General features: G+C 39.6%; 1 protein-coding gene across 6 annotated transcripts in view; it reads left to right on the top strand.

Annotated features, from left to right (window-relative positions):
- The window catches only part of CCDC34 (coiled-coil domain containing 34), a 327,538-nt gene that overhangs the window by 67,690 nt on the left and 241,106 nt on the right, over window positions 1-18,742 (top strand). For 5 of the 6 annotated variants that reach the window (XM_064365089.1, XM_064365087.1, XM_064365088.1 and 2 more), the window contains one exon: window positions 7,869-7,964. The exons of the other annotated variant lie outside the window; for it this stretch is intronic. The gene's annotated coding sequence lies outside the window, so the exon portion shown is untranslated. The remainder of the gene's footprint in view (window positions 1-7,868; window positions 7,965-18,742) is intronic. 6 annotated transcript variants of the gene reach the window in all.

The raw sequence follows: 18,742 nt of genomic DNA on the forward strand, positions 1-18,742 counted from the left end.
ATATATATGTAATCACTGACAGTATCATAGTACAGTCATAAAGGTATGAACTCTGCTATGGAAACAAGTGACAGTTGCCAACCAAGGGCGCTGGAGAGGACATTTTTGAAGTGACATTTCACTAGGTGGGCAGAGTCTATGAGAAACTCAGGAAAGTTGTATGATAGAAGCTCAGACACATGGAAAGGCATGATGAGTAGACAGTGCCTAAGAAGATCCAAAAAAAATTTCCTAACTCAGAGAAACCGTTAGAAGTCTGCCTTGATACAGAAATGTTCTTCTAGTCATTAGAATCTTGCATTTTTACTCAAATTTAAAAATATCGCTTTAAAACTGTAATACCGTTTCTGGGAGGTTTAAGGTAGGAAGCTGTTATTATTGCTTAGGTTGGTTTGTTACCCAATCTAGATTGCAGGAGTGGATCACAGAGTAAAAAGAACAGAACTTTTTATAAGAGTGGCCCAGTATCCAGAACCTGAGGTTGTCTGTATGTAGGGTTCTAGGGGAACATCCCAGATAACCAGAGGTCATTGATTAATTAGGGGGAAATGAGCAGATTCCCAGAGGGCTGACTCAATGAGGACCATTCACATATTCATTCATTAAATATTTGCTGAGTGTGCGCTAGTGCCAGGGGTGGTGTTTGGTGTCCAGAATTTGCATGAACAATACAGACATGCTTCCTACCCTCATGGAACTTACCTGGAAGAGACTCATGTTAATTAGTGAATTAGTAACTGTTCATTCATGCTTTTCCAAAGCCATTGAAAATGCCAGGATGAAAAGAGCTAAGAATTTAGAGTCAGTGCTGGATTTGTTCACTGAAAAAAGCCCTTCCTATATTCACTGTGTTGCTTGTTTAGGCTCTTCACAGAGCTAGCCAGTGAGGCTGTGGTATGCTCCTACATTTGAAAAAACGCTTCCAAATTGCTACTTTCCTAGAAACATCTCAGTTTGCTACTAATCCTAGGCATGCCTGTGGGAATGCTAGAATGCCTTCCTTGATGGCAATATCCACTGACTTTTTCTTAAATGTTTGTAAATATACACTGATTTGTTCATTCTTTGAAAATACACTGAATAATGGGCTGAAGAGAGAACTGGGTAAGCATGGAAAACACCATAATTAAGGGAAAGAAGGCTGCAAAGTTAATCTTCCTTAGGTTCTTGAGATCTCAAGATTGTAACCAGTAGATGTTGATGGGTTCTTAACTTGGGGTTCTTGGAGTCCTGGAGGATCAATGGATGCCCTTCAATGTGGTCCACAAATTTCCTAATATTGTATGCAAACATTTGTAAGTATGGCCTCATAACTCTCATCTAAGTTCTAAAGGGATCCCTTAAAAGGCAAGAATCTCCTTCTACACATTCCTTGAAAGTGATTTCATGAAGGTAGAAAGGATAGTAGCATTTATGAGAATATTCTTAGATAATTGCTATGGTGTGAATATCTCCTCCAAAACTCCTTTGAACTTTGATCCCTGATGTGGCAATATTGTGAGATAGGGTCATTAAAAGGTGATTAGATCATGAGGGCTCTGCCATCATGAATGGATTAATCCATTCATAGGTTAATGAATTAGTGGGTTAATGGGTTATCATGGGAGTGGGACTGGTGGCTTTATAAGAAGATAAATAGAGACCGGAGCTAGCCCTCTCAGCCCTCCCTGTCATGCGATGCCCTGTGTCACCCTGGGACTCTGCAGAGAGTCCCCACCAGCAAGAAGACTCTTACCAGATATGGCCCCTCAAACTTGGACTTCTTAGCCTTCATAACTGTAAGAAATAAATTCTTTTTTTAAATAAATTACCCAATTTCAGTTATTCTGCTATAAGCCATATAAAATGGACTATGACAATGACTTTATGTAATTGTTATAGAATATGAGGCAGTGCAACAGACAACAGGGCCTAGGAGTCAGCAGATCTGATCTTCAGCTCTAGTTTCCTGCTTACCAGCCATGTGACCTTGCATAAGTCTTGGTCCCATTTCAGCTTCAGTTTGCCTACCTTTTCAATGGAGGAAACCGTATTTCCATACTTCATATGGCTTTGTTTTAAATGATCAGATGTATGTGAAAATGTTATTGAAACTTCAAGGCATTATCTAAAAGCAAGAGGCTTTAGATCACGTTTACTGTCGTACCTGTAGTCGGTGTATGTTCTTGGTCACTAGAGGGAGCCTTAGCATTCAGGGGAAGAATAAGCCAATGATGCTTATTCTTGAAAGCTGGAGCCTCTATGAGGGATTAATTCTTTAAAAAACTTGCATCTTATAAATATCCACTTAGATTTTTCAGAAAATTCAGAGAAAGGTCTATAAAAGCAAGTATGACCACAGTTCCTTGTGACACAGATTTTCCCACCCATTAACCCACAGGATTCTTCTTTTATGATAAATTTGGCTTGTGGAAATTCCTAATATATATGTAGAATCAAGTTAACAGCAAGAAAAAGAAAGTAGAAAACACAACTTCCCAGAAGGCCATAGGAAAAAAATACTTTTCCACTAGCAAAAACAATCCATTGTAAATTCTGTGGCACATGGCAATGCTGTTAGAGGATTTTTGTATCCAGACAGGATGGGGGATGTACATTGTCAAACTTTGGCTTTAGATGTCCTATTGGCATCTTCTGAAGTTCTTAACTGGTATGTTTTCCTTATGCTAGAGCTGGAGTGGGAGGAATCTTACTCATTTAAGAGAGCTTGACTGTTACATCAGAGGACCCCAGGATGGTCTGAAGGAGGAGGTAGGATAGAATGAAAGATACTGAACTTAGGCCGGGTGGTGGCTCATATTTGTAATCCCAGCACTTTGGGAGGCTGAGACAGGTGGATTACTTTGGGTCAGGAGTTTGAGACCAGCCTAGCCAGCCTGGTGAAACCTTGTCTTTACTAAAAATACAAAAATTAGCTGGGTGTGGTGATGTGCCCATGCAATCCCAGCTACTTGGGAGGCTGAGGCAGGAGAATTGCTTGAACCTGGGAGGTGGAGATTGCAGTGAGCCAAGATCGCATCACTGCACTGCAGCCTGGGTGACAGAGCGAGACTCCATCTTTAAAAACAAACAAACTGGACTTGTATTTTAGGGAATCAGAATTTCACTGACTCATTGTGTATTTTGGAGACAATATTTGTACCCCTTTGGGGCCTCAGTTTTTCTCTCTGATTCTAACCAATACCCTATCCCATGTACTCCACATGTATACACTCATGGTCTGATGGTCATCCCTCATCAAATATGGGACATTAAGAGATTAGACTCATGCCCCAGATCGTGAAAGGCAATGTTTTGCAGTAGCACAAAGCTCTTAGATTTATCTGATTTTCAACCCAAGTGTATCTGGAGAAGTGGAGTCTTGATATCTCTCCTTATGGCCCTTCAGGTTGTGTTTTCATTCTGCAGTACAACAAATGCTTGCCAAAAAACAGTAAACATCATTTTTTTCACATATATTTGCAAGAATCAATGTAAAAACTTAATTGCTAATGTTTGTTAGCAAAACTGGCCAATGAAATTGTCAAGCGCTGATCTGCCAAGTTTCCTTGATTCTAAGATATTCTCCCATAAACCCTGCCCCCCTCAATGTAACTTTTTAACAACAGGAACATGTCTGTGTCTCATTTAAAGAATGATTGACTACCCCTCCTGAAAAGCTGTTATTAAATCTATGGTGTTTCCTACAGTCAATGGCCTTTTTGAATTCAGGAAGTAGTTTTGGAAATACTTTATATTCATTTTGTATATTTCTTATACGTGGAGTTTTGATAAGCTCTCCTTTACTACCACATTCAAGCTCTAGCTTGCACTGCAGCTATTGGTGTCTCCAAAGTCATCCCAGCAGGAAGGGATTTCTCTCTGTTGACAAAGGCAGGAGATTGAAGGTTATAAAGGATGAATGAAGACCTGCTAGGCTTGTTCAATGCAGTTTATGAGAAACAGCTGCCTTTTTTTGTCAAGGCACTTGTTTAAGGCTTTCCTCTCCTTTCCGCTGAAGTCTGAAAACTACCCAAGATTAATCAGCTGATTTGGGTCAGAACAAGCCAGAGGCTCTACTAGCCCATATAAAGAATGGCTGTACCATGTTAGCAATAGGAAATTTTCTAGAACAAGACAAACAGATTGATCAATGATTCCATTAATGATTATAGACCGAGCAATTTTCTCCTCTTTTTGTTTTCCAGAGGCTCTTTCTTCTTAAAGCTTTCAAGTGGTGTATAAGTCCCTTTATGCTGCCATAAAGGAATATCCAAGACTGGGTAACACAAGACTGGGTGCTAAACTAGCTCTCTTGTGAACTCATAGAAAACTCACTCATTACTGCGAGGACAGCAGCAGCAAGTCATTCATGAGGCATCACCTCTATGACTCAACCATCTCCCACTAGGCCCACCTCCAACATTGGAGGCCACATTTCAACATATGATCTGGAGGGGACAAGCATCCAACTCATATCAGGTGGGGAAGATCAGGAGGCGGACAACAGAATCATTGTCACCCAGTTTAGGACTTCTCACATTTTAGTGTACATGGAGATCACTGGAGTTCTTGTTAAAATGCAGATTCTGATTCAGTAGGTCTGGGAGTGAGGTCGGGTGGTAGAAGAGCTGAGATTCAACATTGCTAAAGCATTCCCAGGAGATCCAGTGTGGCTGGTCTTTGGACCACACTGAGTAGCAAGGCCTTAAATAATTTTTATGTCTTGCGTTTCCTGTTTCAAGCTGATGCACGATGTTAGTAGGATGAGGAATATATTTTATGATCTAATCCTCCAATCTGTCGGAAATGAAGAATGAATAAATAATGATTGTAAAGCACATGAAAAATCATGAGGTCGCAGATTCTGTCTTCTGAATTAACACTTCAGGCAGGTCTGGTTTTTCTCATAAGATTGCAAAGCAACTGTTTATTTGAGCTGCTTTGTCTCATCTCGCCTCATCCTGCCCCCTATCCCCTCCCCTTCCCTGCCCCCTCCCCTCTCCTCCCCTCACTCCATCCCCCCTCCCCTCCCCCCTCCCCTCCCCTCCCCTGCTTCGTTCCTCCCCCTCCCCTCTCCGTCTCCCCTCCCTTTCCTTCCCTTCCTTTCCCTCCCCTCACATCTCCCCTCCCTTCCTTTCCCTCCCCTCCCCTCCCTTCCCTCTTTCCCTTCCTTCCCCTCTTGCTCTGTTGCCCAGGCTGTTGTGCAGTGGTGCGATCTTGGCTCATTCACTGCAGCTTCTGGCTCCCAGTTCAAGCGATTCTCATGCCTCAGCTTCCTGAGTAGCTGGGATTACAGGTGTATGCCACCACACCCAGCTAATTTTTGTATTTTTAGTAGAGACAGCGTTTTGCCATGTTGGCCATGCTGGTCTCAAACTCGTGACCTCAAGTAATCCACCGCCCTTGGCCTCCCAAAGTGCTGGGGTTACAGGCATGAGCCACCGTACCCAGCATATTTGAGGTTATTTTTCATTGGCAGGCATCATGTTCTGTACTACATTTATGCAGAAACAAAATGGGACAGAATGAGAGTCTGTCTACCAATTCCTCTGGCTCTAAATAATCTGTGTTCTTCATCTTTCTCTTACTACCAGGAAGCAATCCAATTATTACTTATGCAAAGGGATGAAAAATTTCAGGTTTTTCTTGAATATTCTCTAGAGAGCTGCATTTTGGAATTGTTATGCAGTTTTTGGACCATTAATTTGGCTCATTTTATGTTGCTTTGGATCTGCTATTATGTTCACAATTTGTCTTATCTTGGTGAAACTGTAAGTTCATTATAGTTGGAGGTCATACCTTCTCCTTTATAGGACTAGAAGATTGGAAGTGAACTTTAAACTCATCGAGTCTCATTTCCTCTTTAATATTTGAATTTCTACAAGCCAGCCTCTACTTAAAATATAGTGGGTGATGGGGATCTTACTACTTTATAATTCTAACCTTTGAACAGCTCTGAGTGTGAGAAATCTTTTCTATTATTGAATTTAGAGTTGTCTTCCTGTGGCTTTTGTCCATTAGCCCAGTTTTACTGACTGGGAGCAAGTCTTTTGTCTTGAATAGACTGTGGACACTCAATGCATATTGCTGGATAATGACTTGTTCAGGCCCAGGACTTGGGGTTTTCTCTGCCTTTGGCAATTCCCCATGCAGCAGAGTAGCCTTTAACTCCTGAGCTGAGGAATAAACCTGGGGCAAGGTCCAAAGCTGCACTGCCAGAAATTGCCTGAGCCAGGGTGAAGTAAAATAGTCACTGCTCATAAGGACTTTACCCTGCTTGATTACAGGGGTTTACCATTTCCTGTATTTCTTTTTTACACCCAGCCTGACTTAAGTCTTAAATCAAATGCAGGACAAAGATTCATGATTACTCATGAATTTTCACACAACCAGATCATTCAATAGGAATCTTTAAAATGGCGTCAATTTAAAAAATATTTGTTTCTTCTTTAGTCCTTACCTACTGCAAAATTGTAAAACTGGCAAATTTGGACTTTGGTCCTCCTTTCCTATCCCTCTTTTAGAACCTTTCCACCCTTCCTATTTTATGCTCTATGGGTGAGCTGATCTCCAGGGATTCTCTCTTGCAGTATCATCTATGCCTTAGACTATACATTTCCTCTTTCCTCATCACTCTTTCCTCTGTCTGATTCTGTCAGCAGCTGACTTTATGCAATGGGAACTTGGTTGTTAATGGGTTTTCTCCCCTTAACAAATCCTTCGTAATATGTAAGATAGGTCTTGCTTTATCTGTCTACCTCATTGTCATAATCCCTTAATCCTGTCAAACATGTGTTTCCAGATGACCCTTACAGAATGGCTTTATAGTGAGGGAGGATAGATATCGTGTTAAGATCATGGATGAGAAACTGTTTTGGTCTGTGTGTCCCTCAATACAAGTTTACATCATGCATCTCCCTCATTATATAGTACTAGTCTCTATAAACAACAATAATAACAGCTCTTATTACATGTGATTATTAATTATAGCTACTTGCTATGTTCCAGGTACTGTGTCCAGGGCTTAACAGATTTCTCATTTAATGTTTACAACAATCCTGCCATGTAGGAAGAATTATTCTCATTTTACAGCAAACTGAAGTTTAGAGAACATAAGGGAAATGGTTGTGCTTTAGTTAGGAGTAGGCTGAGGTGGCCTTCTGGTGCAGCATGACTCAGCGGATTTGGAGTGCAGGTGCACAACTCTGCACATTATGTAACCACGCCACGTGAGGTGCATTAGGTGATCACCCATGTGAGCTCCTGCTTGGCTCAGAGCCACTATTATCTGTAAAATGTATAACTACCCTGCTGACACCATACATACAGCTCACGCCCAGGCTCATTTGAGCTCAGAGAGAGAGAGTAAAGCCGTGTCAAAACTGTTTACACTTCCTCAAGTGTTTTTCTAGCTACCTGCCACTTGCCCACCAACTTCCCTCATATCTCAGTTAGAACCTGACAGAGAGGTTAGATAATATGCTCATCATCACACAACTACTAGGATGCAGAGACAGGGTTCAAACCAAGATCTGTCTTACTGAAGCCCCTGTGGCCTTTTATTCTCTCCAAAGAACAGAAACCCAGGATTAGTGAGATTCCTTAGACAAGCCCTGCTTTGTCCACTTGGAATGTGACCTCCCTACTTCATCTAAGTGTGAAAAAACTACCACCTTGCTCTTCTCTGTTCTCTCATCTCTCACCTCTCCCAGTTTTCTATGCTGAGAAAGCCTTCTTCTGGCTTCTGCATGCACAAGAATAAAAAGAATTTGTTATTTAATTATAAGGATTTATTATGGAATGGGAGGAGGAATACTAACAAATCCCATCTGGGGCAAATTAAAAAGAACTGTGTTCCTGAGTGTATGTGGTTTTTCTTTTTTCAGGAGAGGAACAGTTCCATCAACTCTTTGGTGCAGGAAACATGGCATGACTCCATGGGAGCTGGGTGACTGAGATATCTCTGTGCTACTTCTGAGAAGGCAAGATGGGTTCATTACCTTTAATGACCAAGGCTCTACAGTGTCAGCCTTGGACAGGTGGATTTGTTTCTGTGCCTAGATTTGTCATATTTTTCTTAAAGGGCATTCCCATGAAAGTTTTTTGGAGGGACAGAGGGAATAAAAAGATGCCAAAATGCTGCTTTCAGGATAAACACATCAGTTTGCAAAAATTCATAGAGTTTCCCAGGGTGGCCACCCACAGAGGAGGCAACATCTGGTGGCCATGCTGTTATAACAGGGAGAGCAGTGTTTGGGCACAGGACAAAACACTACATTCCTTATAATTGGATGGAATACACGTAGTTAGACTGGAGCCACAAGGCAACAGACCTCTGCAGGTCCGGAAAGTGCTGAGCTGAGAAAGGTCACAGGACCCTCTGTGCAATCACACTTATCCTATGATGCCTTAGCAATTTTGAAACAGACTTATACATTAATCAGAAAAATATGAATCTCCAGAGAGATTGTTGCATGTTTTTAGAGCACAAGTAGAATAAATTTATATTTTTAAGATGAATAAAGAAACATCTCCATTCTTTAAAATGTGTTTAGTTGAGGCCCTGTTCCCTAGGAAAGACAATTTCCTTTTATTCATTCATCAAATGTTTATGAAGTGCTCCCCTTGTGCTGAGCTCTGTGCTGTGTGCTTGAGATACAAAGAGGAATGAGAGACTGTCTCTACCCTCAGGAAGCTCATAGACTAGCAGAAACTGAAATCTAAATGTGCTTCTAGGAACCTTGGGGAGGGCACCTAACCAGCCTGTAGGCATCCATGAAAACTGCCTGGAGGAGGTATCATTTCAGCTGATTCTTGCAGCATAGTCAGGAGTTATCCTCTGGAAATCTATATTTGCATAATATTCCATTGCCATGTTCTAAGGGAAGAGATGAAATGACTAAGTAGATATTGTGGGGTGTGGGCATTGGAAGGTAGTAAGTAAATAATAGGAACTGAAACATTCAAACTGGAATGTTTGAGGGAGGGTGTCAGACAGTGCAGGTTCTGACTTTGGATCACTGAGGTTGGGATCTCTACTACTTCTAGGTGTGTGAACCCCAGTAAACTGTTTAACATTTCTAAAGATTCAGTTCCTCACAGGGTTTTCAGGTTTCAGGTACTTTGCTCAGGGCCTGACATATTTAACTGTTAATAAGTAAATGTCAGCTTTTACTATTAGTGTTGTTATTATCATCAATGATTCCTTTTATGATTTTCCTTCTAAGCTCCCTGAAATTCCTCTCCTTGGTTATTGCCCCAAAAGAAAAATAGGGGAACAGGGTAAAAAAGAAACCTAAGAGATTTTTTTTAAGTGAGGATATGATGGTTATCTCAGTCAGAGTCGGTGGACTAAAAAGAATATCTTCCAAAGAACAGGAACACAATACCCTTTTCTCCATCCTATCACTAATCTTGCTTTCAGCCCCTGGTCTCTTTGCTCAGACAGGCAAAAGCATTAGAGACATGCAGTTATAAAAATAATTAAGGCTGGGTATGGTGGCTCATGGCCATAATCCCACCACTTTGGGATTCTGAGGCAGGGGGATCACTTGAGATCAGGATTTTGAGACCAGCCTGGCCAAGATAGCAAAACCCCATCTCTACTAAAAGTACAAAAAATAGCCTGGTGTGGTGGTGCATGCCTGTAGTTCCAGCTATTCAGGAGGCTGAGGCAGGAGAATCGCTTGAACCCAGGAGGCAGAGGTTGCAATGAGCTGAGATTATACCACTGTACTGCAGTCTGGGTGACAGAATGAGACTCTCAAAAAATTAATTAATTAAAAAATAAAAATAAAATATAATTAAGACAACTTCTAGGTCTGCTGGGATCAGGTAATCTAAACCCCTCTTACTGTAAAATTTCTTTAAAAAAAGTACTAGTAAGATAAGTGAAATTCCCAGAGGCAGGGAAAAAAAAAAGAACAAGAGGGCATAAAAACTGAAGGAGAAAGGGTGTGAGTTGAGCTGATGCTGTGGCTACAAGTGTCCACGGGAGATGAGGCTGTGGGCCTGCCTACGGTGAAAGGTTGAAACTTAGACCATTCATGGAGAAGGGTTATGTCTTTACTACAGGAGGGCTAGAAAACAAGCTACCATCCATACAGGAAGATGACAAGGAAGAGAGGCCTACATCACAGGGATTTGGGACTTGAATTTAAACCATATGTGCAGTCCTGGAACCACATGCCACATTTCCCCAGCTGGGGAGTTAATATGAAAGGTGGCTAAGGCCAGTGATGTCCCAGGAAGTGATAACTTTGGAGTACCTTACAGAAGCAACTCTGAGAAATAGATTTTAAGACAAAAGTTATTTTACTCATCTAAGGCAGTTCACCACTTGCATGTACTTGTATATGACCTGAAATATATTTAAAGCAGAAATCAATCAAGTGAAGAGAAATTAAAAAACCTATAGATAGTGAGTTATAAAAAACATCTCTCGGCCGGGTGCAGTGGCTCATGCCTGTAATCCCAGGACTTTAGGAGGCCGAGGCGGGTGGATCATGAGGTCAAGAGATCGAGACTATCCTCGCCAACATGGTGAAACCCATCTCTACTAAAAGTACAAAAAATTAGCTGGATGTGGTGGTGCGTGCCTGTAGTCCCAGCTACTCAGGAGGCTGAGGCAGGAGAATTGCTTGAACCTGGAAAACGAAAGTTGCAGTGAGCCAGGATTGCGCCACTGCACTCCAGCCTGGCGATAGAGCGAGACTCTGTCTCAAAAAAAAAAAAAAAAACAAAACTCTCTTAGTAATTGATGGGGGAAAAAATTATAAAACAATAGGGATGCTAAATATCTGAATAACCAAATTAACTAGCTTAATCTAGTCTATACATGCAAAACCCAACAACTGATTGTTTCCTAGGCCATAAAGAAAATCTCATCAAATACCAAAGACTCAGTAACATATAAGACTTATCCTCTGACCAACATCTAATAAAATATAAACTTGAAAGAGACACTTCAAATTACTTTATACATTTGAAAATTAAAAAGATATTTCTAAAGACTATTTGGTCAATGCAGCATTTGGAATTGTATGTTATGCTGCAATAATACAAAAACTGAAAATACCTTAATATTTTAAAACATGAAGGTTTATTTCCCACTTATGGTACATTTCCAACCTAAGTCAGCTGGGAGCTCCCTTCCACATTTTCTTATATTGTGACCCAAGCTAATGGAGACTCCATCACCTGGTATATTGGCAGTTGCAGTGGTGGAATGAACACACATCACTTCCAGTCGTATTCCATTGACCAAAGCATGTTCATTGGCATAACTGACTTCAAGAGGATGGACACCTGGCCAGAAAGAGGAGAACTGGATAGGTCAATGACCAGTACTAGTGATTATCACAAAGAGGAAATAATTATGAAAATAAGACATTTATACTTTAAAAATAGTGAAAATGAAACACATTAAAATTTGTGGGATGGTGCCAGGCACGTGGTTCACACCTGTAATTCCAGCACTTTGGGAGGCCGAGGCGGGTGGATTACTTGAGATCAGGAGTTAGAGACCAGCCTGGCCAACATGGTGACACCTGTCTCTACTAAAATTACAAAAAATTAGCTGAATGTGATGGCACGTGCCTGTAGTCCCAGCTACTCGGGAGGCTGAGGCAGGAGAATCCCTTGAAACTGGGAGGTGGAGGTTGCAGCCAGCTGAGATTGCACCACTGCATTCCAGCCTGGGCTACAAAGACTCCATCTCGAAAAAACAAACAAAATCACAAAACTCAAAAACTTGTGGGACGTAGCTAAAGCAATGCTTAGAGTAAAATTTACAGTCTTAGATAATTATATAGAAAAAGAGATTTTGAATTAAGGAGCTAACCATCTAATCCAAGAAAATTAAGTATCCCAGAAATAGTAGGAAGAAAAAAAAACTGAGAAAGGTAAGAGATGCTTTAATGACACAGTCTTAGAAAACAAAACACAATTTAAAGAATCGGACAAAACAAAACTGCTGTCTTCTTGGTTTCCTTGGAAGCAGACTCTGAGATGAAGATGAATGTGTACTTGACTCGTGAAGGAAAAGCTCCCTAGAGAGGGAGCAGTGAAAACTGGCCAGGGAAAAAGAAAGTAGGCAAGGGTACCACTTCAGGCCAGCTCTCAGAGAGAACAGCTCCAGTCTGATCCCACAATGGGTTTCTAAAGTGTGAAGTACACTCAGAGTTCTTTCTCTCGGGGCTTCTATACTCCCACAGCTGTTAGTTATTGACTAAGGGCTAACTGGAGTGGATGTGAATTCCTAGACACTTTGGTGTCTCTGCATAAGTAGGCAAAGTGGCTCTAGTGGCCTGAGGGCAGTCTTCTGAAAAAAAAGTTTTAGGGGCTGGCCATGGGAAGGGAAGCCACCCTGAATCTGGAAGAGGAATAAAAGAGCCATAGCGAATGTGGTTGGAACAAAGACAGTGTCCACTCTAATTGAATCTTTGAAAAAAAACTAATAGACAAACTTTAGCAAAACTTTTTGAAAAACGTCAGCATTGACAAACAATATTAGAAATGAAAAAGGGGTCATAACTGCAGATGCCATACAGATGAAAAAGAAGATAATATGACACCAATAAATTCGAAAAGACAGAAATGATCAATGTCCAAGGAAAATATGATTTATCAAAACTACCTCAAGAAGAAATTGAAGCAGGAGTACAGTCTTAACCAGTAAAGAAATGGAGCCAACTGTTAAAAAACTTACTCTTGCTCCCCACATAGGCCTAGATGAGTTTGGCCGAACGTTCAAGGAACAGATAATCTCATGCTGGTGTCAATTTAACTGAAGAATAGAAAACAAAGGAATATTCCCCAATTCAGACAAGTAGAGTATAAAAAAGAGATTGCAAATCAACCTTACTTATAAATGTATATGTGTAACTAAACAAAAGATCAGAAACTTAATATGTGTATTAAAATTAAATTCATCATAGGAATGCACAGATAGATTTATGTTAAAAAGATTAAAGGAGAAAAGCCATATGATTATCTCAATAGCATTTGATAAAACTCAATACCTATTCAAGATTAGAAAACTCTCTTAACCAACCTCTCGCAAAACAGGAATAAAAGGAATCCTTCTAAATGAAAGATATCTACTAAAAACGTACAGGAAATTTTTTTTTTTTTACTTTTACATTTTCTTTTTTTCTTCAACTTTTATTTTAGACACAAGGATACATGTGCAGGTTTGCTACATGGGCATATTGTACCCAGGTAGTGAGCATAGTACCCAATAGGTAGTTTTTTGACCCATTCCCTGCTTCCTCCCTCCCACCTCTGGTAGTCCACGGGGTCTGTTGTTTCCATATTGATGTCTATGTGTGCTCAATGGTTAGTGCCTCATAAATGAGAACATATGGTATTTCGTTTTCTGTTCCTGCATTAATTCACTTAGGATTATGACCTCCAGATCCATCTATGTTGCTGTAAAGGACATGATTTTATTCCTTTTTTGGTACAGCAATCATCTTTAAGGATGAAATGTTAAAATCTTTTCTCTAAAACAAGAAACACAACAAAGATTCCTTATATCAATGGGAAAAAGAAAGTAAAAAATAAGAAGAAAAAAACTATCATTATTCACAGGCAATCTCAATAGAAAACCCAAGAACTTCTATAAACTATTAGAACCAATAAAGCTCAGCAAGATTTCTGGATAAGTCATTAATATTGCAAACTTCATTTGAATGTTTATTAAACAATTAGAAAAAATCTTATAAAAATATATGATCATATTAGCATAAAAATTAGTACATTTGAGAATGTGTGTGAAATAATATATAAGACCTTTATGGTTAAATTTTATTTTTAGAAATTTTTCTCAAAAATTTTTAAGAAAACCCAAAGAAATGGAGGAACATACTGTGTTCATTAATGTGATGATTTAGTATCAAGTAGATACCAGTTCCACCTCCAAATTGCCTTGCAGATTATGACAAAAATCTCAATAGGGTTTTTCTTAGAACTTAATCAAGTGATCCTAAAATTGATATAAAAGTGCAAAGGTTAATATCAAAAAGAAGAGAGATAAAATGGAGGAGTAAGGGCATTGGAATTATCCTACCAAATATAAACTTATTACAAAGTTGTAGTAATTAAGATTGTGGATATCATAACAGGAATAGAAGGAACAGATCTCAGAAGATAACCCGCACAGATATGTAAACTTGACATACAAAAAATGTGGCATTACCAGCGTGGAAAGGATGGAGGTAGCGGGAATAACGGAGTTTGGGAAAAATTGATTCTCCAGTGGGAAAATAATAAATTAGATTGCCATCTCATAATTTAACCCAAAACAAGTTACAGATAATTTATAAATCTAAACATAAAAATTGAATATTTAAACCTCATAGAAAAAATGCAGAGAAATTATTTTTATTTTGAGGGTTTTAAAAAATTCATAAACGAGAAAGAACAACTGAAATGATTGATAAATGAGTTCATTAAAATAAAAATAAAACTTTTGGACAATAATAGCAATCACTGTTTGTGAGGACTAAATATATTAGTACATAGAGAGCAGTGAAGATTTATTGTGACTGAACACACAGTAAATACTACTGGGTATTTGCTATTACTTCATGTATAGGTTATTTTCCTTCATAATAATTATAATAAAGCTTTTTTTGCAATGTATTTCTTTCCTCCTTCAGGGAGAAAAACTGGACCTTCTAGCTCTGCATCTAATGATGTAACTAAAGGAAGAGAATATTATCTGAAAAATATGTTTTCATGTTAATGAAAATGAGTATTTTATCTTAGGCAAACCTGGCAGTTTTAATACAAGGATTTCTTTCATGAGAACCAGTCGTCATTTGCATAAACTCTGTAGCTTGTGATCTTTTCTTGGTAATGTTAACATGGAGCAAATTTCTCCTGGTGACTTGTTTTGTGTGCCCAAAAATGCAGCTACTGGCTTTTACAGGAATGTAACTGTTGGCAGGCCCCCAGCAGGTCTGATGCTGCCATATTGCTGGGGACTGAACTGGTTAGTGTGAAAACCAGGAGTCTTCTCTGTTTTCCCTTTTCATCCTGGGCCGTCATTTAACATTTTCATCTGGGCCCTTCTACATTTGTCTCTTGCAGGCTGCTGAAATAAATAAGTGAACTTCATTCCTGCTTCTATATTAGACTGCACCAAAATATTGGTATAATTAGAAGAGAAACATTTGTAGAAGCTCTGGAGGTCTCATTATTAGATATTCATCATTCAAAAAATAAAAATCAGATGATTCTGAGTTAATGTTGATCATTGGAGGTGAAGGGTGGCCATTTATAAGAAAAAGTCTTTCCTCAAAATGATATTCTTTCTGGCCCTGTGGCCAAGTCCCTACCGTTTTAAATGGCGATCTCTCTAAATCCAAGCTCTTCCACATTACAAATAAACGATTACACACACCTCTTAAGCAGCAGCAAGAGCTGTTTTTGCTTCAACCCATAGCATAGTTCAGAAGGTCAGACATGACCACAGTATCTCCTGTTATTTCAGAGCTCACACGTGTTTGCTTTGGCTCTATTTCCCTGGCATTTGGTTTCCGTTATTTTTCCATGGGTTTGGCTTGCAGGAATCAAAGAAACATTTTTTTAAAATAAGCAAAGTTTGTAAAGATGAAATATTCTGAACTGGTGGTGACTGGACACAGTTGGAGGGAATGCAGGCCTCCCAGTTTATGTTCAGTAGCGCGGCCCTGACCCCAACATGACGAATGTGAATAATGGTGAGAGCAGAGGACTGTCCCACTTGGCCAGACTGACCAGAGCCTCCCTCCTTGCTCTCCATCCAGACTCCAGCGCAGCTCAGCTGTCTCAGTTCGGGGTACTTACTAAGGCCAAAAGCTAAATACCGAGGAGAGCTGAGGGCCTCCCTTGATGAAACATTTTCTATTTCAACCTCAGTTGCAGCTGATTGTTCTCAATGAAGAGATAGTGTGATTGTCTCCATTGCTGGGCTGGTTTTGTTCCTGCTGTTGGCTTTCTGAAGAATGTGTCTGGGAAACAGGCATTCATTCTATATAAAGCATGATTAAGAACACTACTGTGGGGCACAGACCTGAAGGCCAGATGTCATAAGCCGGTTGGTTTGATATGGGAGAAAAGGTGGTAGACTGGGTGAGGGGGAATGAAGTACAGTGGTTCCCAAGCTTGTCTGCACAATGGGATCACCTGGGGAGTTTTAGAAACTATGAATACCCATGTTCCACCTCAAAAGGTTGTGATTTAATTGGTCACCTGAAGTTAGGATGTTTTAAAAGATTCCTGGGTGATTTGGGAACCACTGATAATAGTGGTCAAGAGCACAAACTTTGATGTTGTGTAGCCCTGGTTTGAATCCCAGTCCTACTACTTATTAACTTTGTGACTTTGACCAAGGCATTAAACCTTTCTGAGCCTCAACTGTCTCGTCTTTAATATGGGGATAATCTTTTCTCTTTTATGTGGTTCTTATGGGAGTGAGTATAAACATGCCGAGTTTTAAATACTAAAAATGTTGCATCAACAGTCAGTGAGCTGAGCAACAGTGCAAACTCTGACACTTCCTAGCTATACACTAGAGAGACCATATGGTAGAATTGTTGCCAGTTTGGGTTTTAGAATCATACTGGCCTGGGTTTGAATCCTGGCTCCCCTCTTTGACCTTGGGCAAATGTCTTCACTTTTAAGTCTTCATTTTCCCTAGGGATAAAATAAAGATTTTTACCCTGTAGGCTTAGTATGAAGATTAACTTACATAGGGCATTTAGTGTTTAGGTTCAACAATGTAAAATTACCTTTCCTGATAGGTTAAATGACAAAATATCAGTAATTTCATTTGTTCTTCACATGAGTCTTCAAAAATGTGAAGAGTCTTCATAAGTCTTCAAAAATGTTAGTAGTTATGACTGTTACTACTATTAATCAGCATGACCCTGATGGAACTCTTTACTCTTTACTTCAGAGGGTCTCAGCTTCCCCAACCATAAAAAGGACACATTAAAATTCTACCTCTTTCAACCAATTGCTATAAAATTTAAGTGAGTTGATGTTTGCATAATGACTTTGAAGATTATAAAATATGAGAAAATCATGATAATTTAGAAAAAAATCTTCTTAGAGCCAGGCGCAGTGGCTCATGCCTGTAATCCCAACATTTTAGGAGGCTGAGGCAGACGGATCACCTGAGGTCAGGAATTCAAGACCAGCCAGGCCAATATGGATGAACCCCATTTCTACTAAAAATACAAAAAAAAAAAAAAATGCTGGGTGTGGTTGCACACTCCTGTAATCCCAGTGACTCGGCAGGCTGAGGCACAAGAATAGCTTGAACCTGGGAGGCAGAGGTTGCAGTCAGCTGAGATCATGCCACTGCACTCCAGCCTGGGCGACAGAGCAAGGCTCTGTATCAAAAAAAAAAAAAAGAAAAGAAAAGAAAAGAAAAAAATCTTCTTAGGAACTGAGAAATTCATGTACATAGTGGTAAATATTCTGGGAAAGAAGGGTACATCTGCACAGTATTTGAAACTTGGGAAGGAAATTGAGTTACACAGAGGTTGGCCTTTGGGATTCAGACAGGAAATCATTTTTTAAGTCTACTCTGAGTTGAGCACCACTAAGCATTGTGGAGAACAGAAGGGGAGGGAAACCCATGGCTCCTGCCAAAGACAAACTTGTGTCATGATTGAGAGGATGCATTGCATTATCTGTGTAGAGAATAATAACTAATACTTGCATAATGCTTACCACATGCAACCCTGCTAAAGTTTCCTACGTGTATTATTTCATTTCATCCTCACAAAGTTCTATCATTATCCCAGTTTTTCATAGGTGGTTAACTGAGGTACAGAGAGGTTAAATAATGTGTCCAGGTATTATAATAATAAAAGACAATTCAAACAATGATTTTTGTGAAAAGTATTTGTGTCAAATAAGTTCAAATTGTAACATTGTAATCAATAACAAAATATTTTCCTAGAGCTTTCTGTGCTTTCCTATTCTTTACTTTTAACATAGACATTTTCACTAGCATTATAAACATTCTTCACAGAAAATGTCTCATGGCTCATATTGAGGCTCACGTTACCCATAGTTTTGGTTCTTAACCTTGCTTTTATCCCTGACACTTTGGGTGGCCTTGGGTGAGCAAAATAACTTTCCCATGTCTATAGTTTCTCCACCTATAACATGGGTCTAATAAATGCCTCCCTTGAAAGCATGTTGTGGAAGCTAATTATCATAAAGTCATTTTTTTTTTTTTTTTTTTTTTTGCCTCTGATGTAGGCTGGAAAACCAAAGGGCCACCCAGACTTCAGCCCTGTGGTAAAATCTTGGCTTCTCTTGGACAAAGACAAGATTATTGCCTCTTGGTGGGCTTCCAAACCCTCTTACTGTCTGCTCTTTGCATAGGGCAATTCTTGGTCTCTTTTTTCACATGCAACGTTATTTGGAGTGAGTTACCATAAATACCCTGTGGTCAAGGAGTAAGTGATACCATTTATTATAAAGCTAGCTAGGAAATATTTTCAACTAATAGGGATCATTAAGGCAGTGGCGATGTCACTTGATATGCTCATGGTCTAATATTGAGAATACTATTCCATATAGGAAAAACTTAAAAAGGAGTGGCTTCCTTAAAAGGCAGAGATAGTGGCTCCTGTGGATTCTAGAGCCTCACCTCTCTGGGTATGGTCCACAGTTCAGCACAGATATAACCTGGGAGCTTATCAGAAATGCAGAACCTCAGGTTCCACTCCAGTCCCTTTGAATCAGACTCTGC

This window comes from Aotus nancymaae, unplaced genomic scaffold (genome assembly GCF_030222135.1).
Source record: "Aotus nancymaae isolate 86718 unplaced genomic scaffold, 86718_ANA_hifiasm-v0.15.2.pri h1tg000059l, whole genome shotgun sequence".
Classification (NCBI taxonomy): Eukaryota; Metazoa; Chordata; class Mammalia; order Primates; family Aotidae; genus Aotus; species Aotus nancymaae.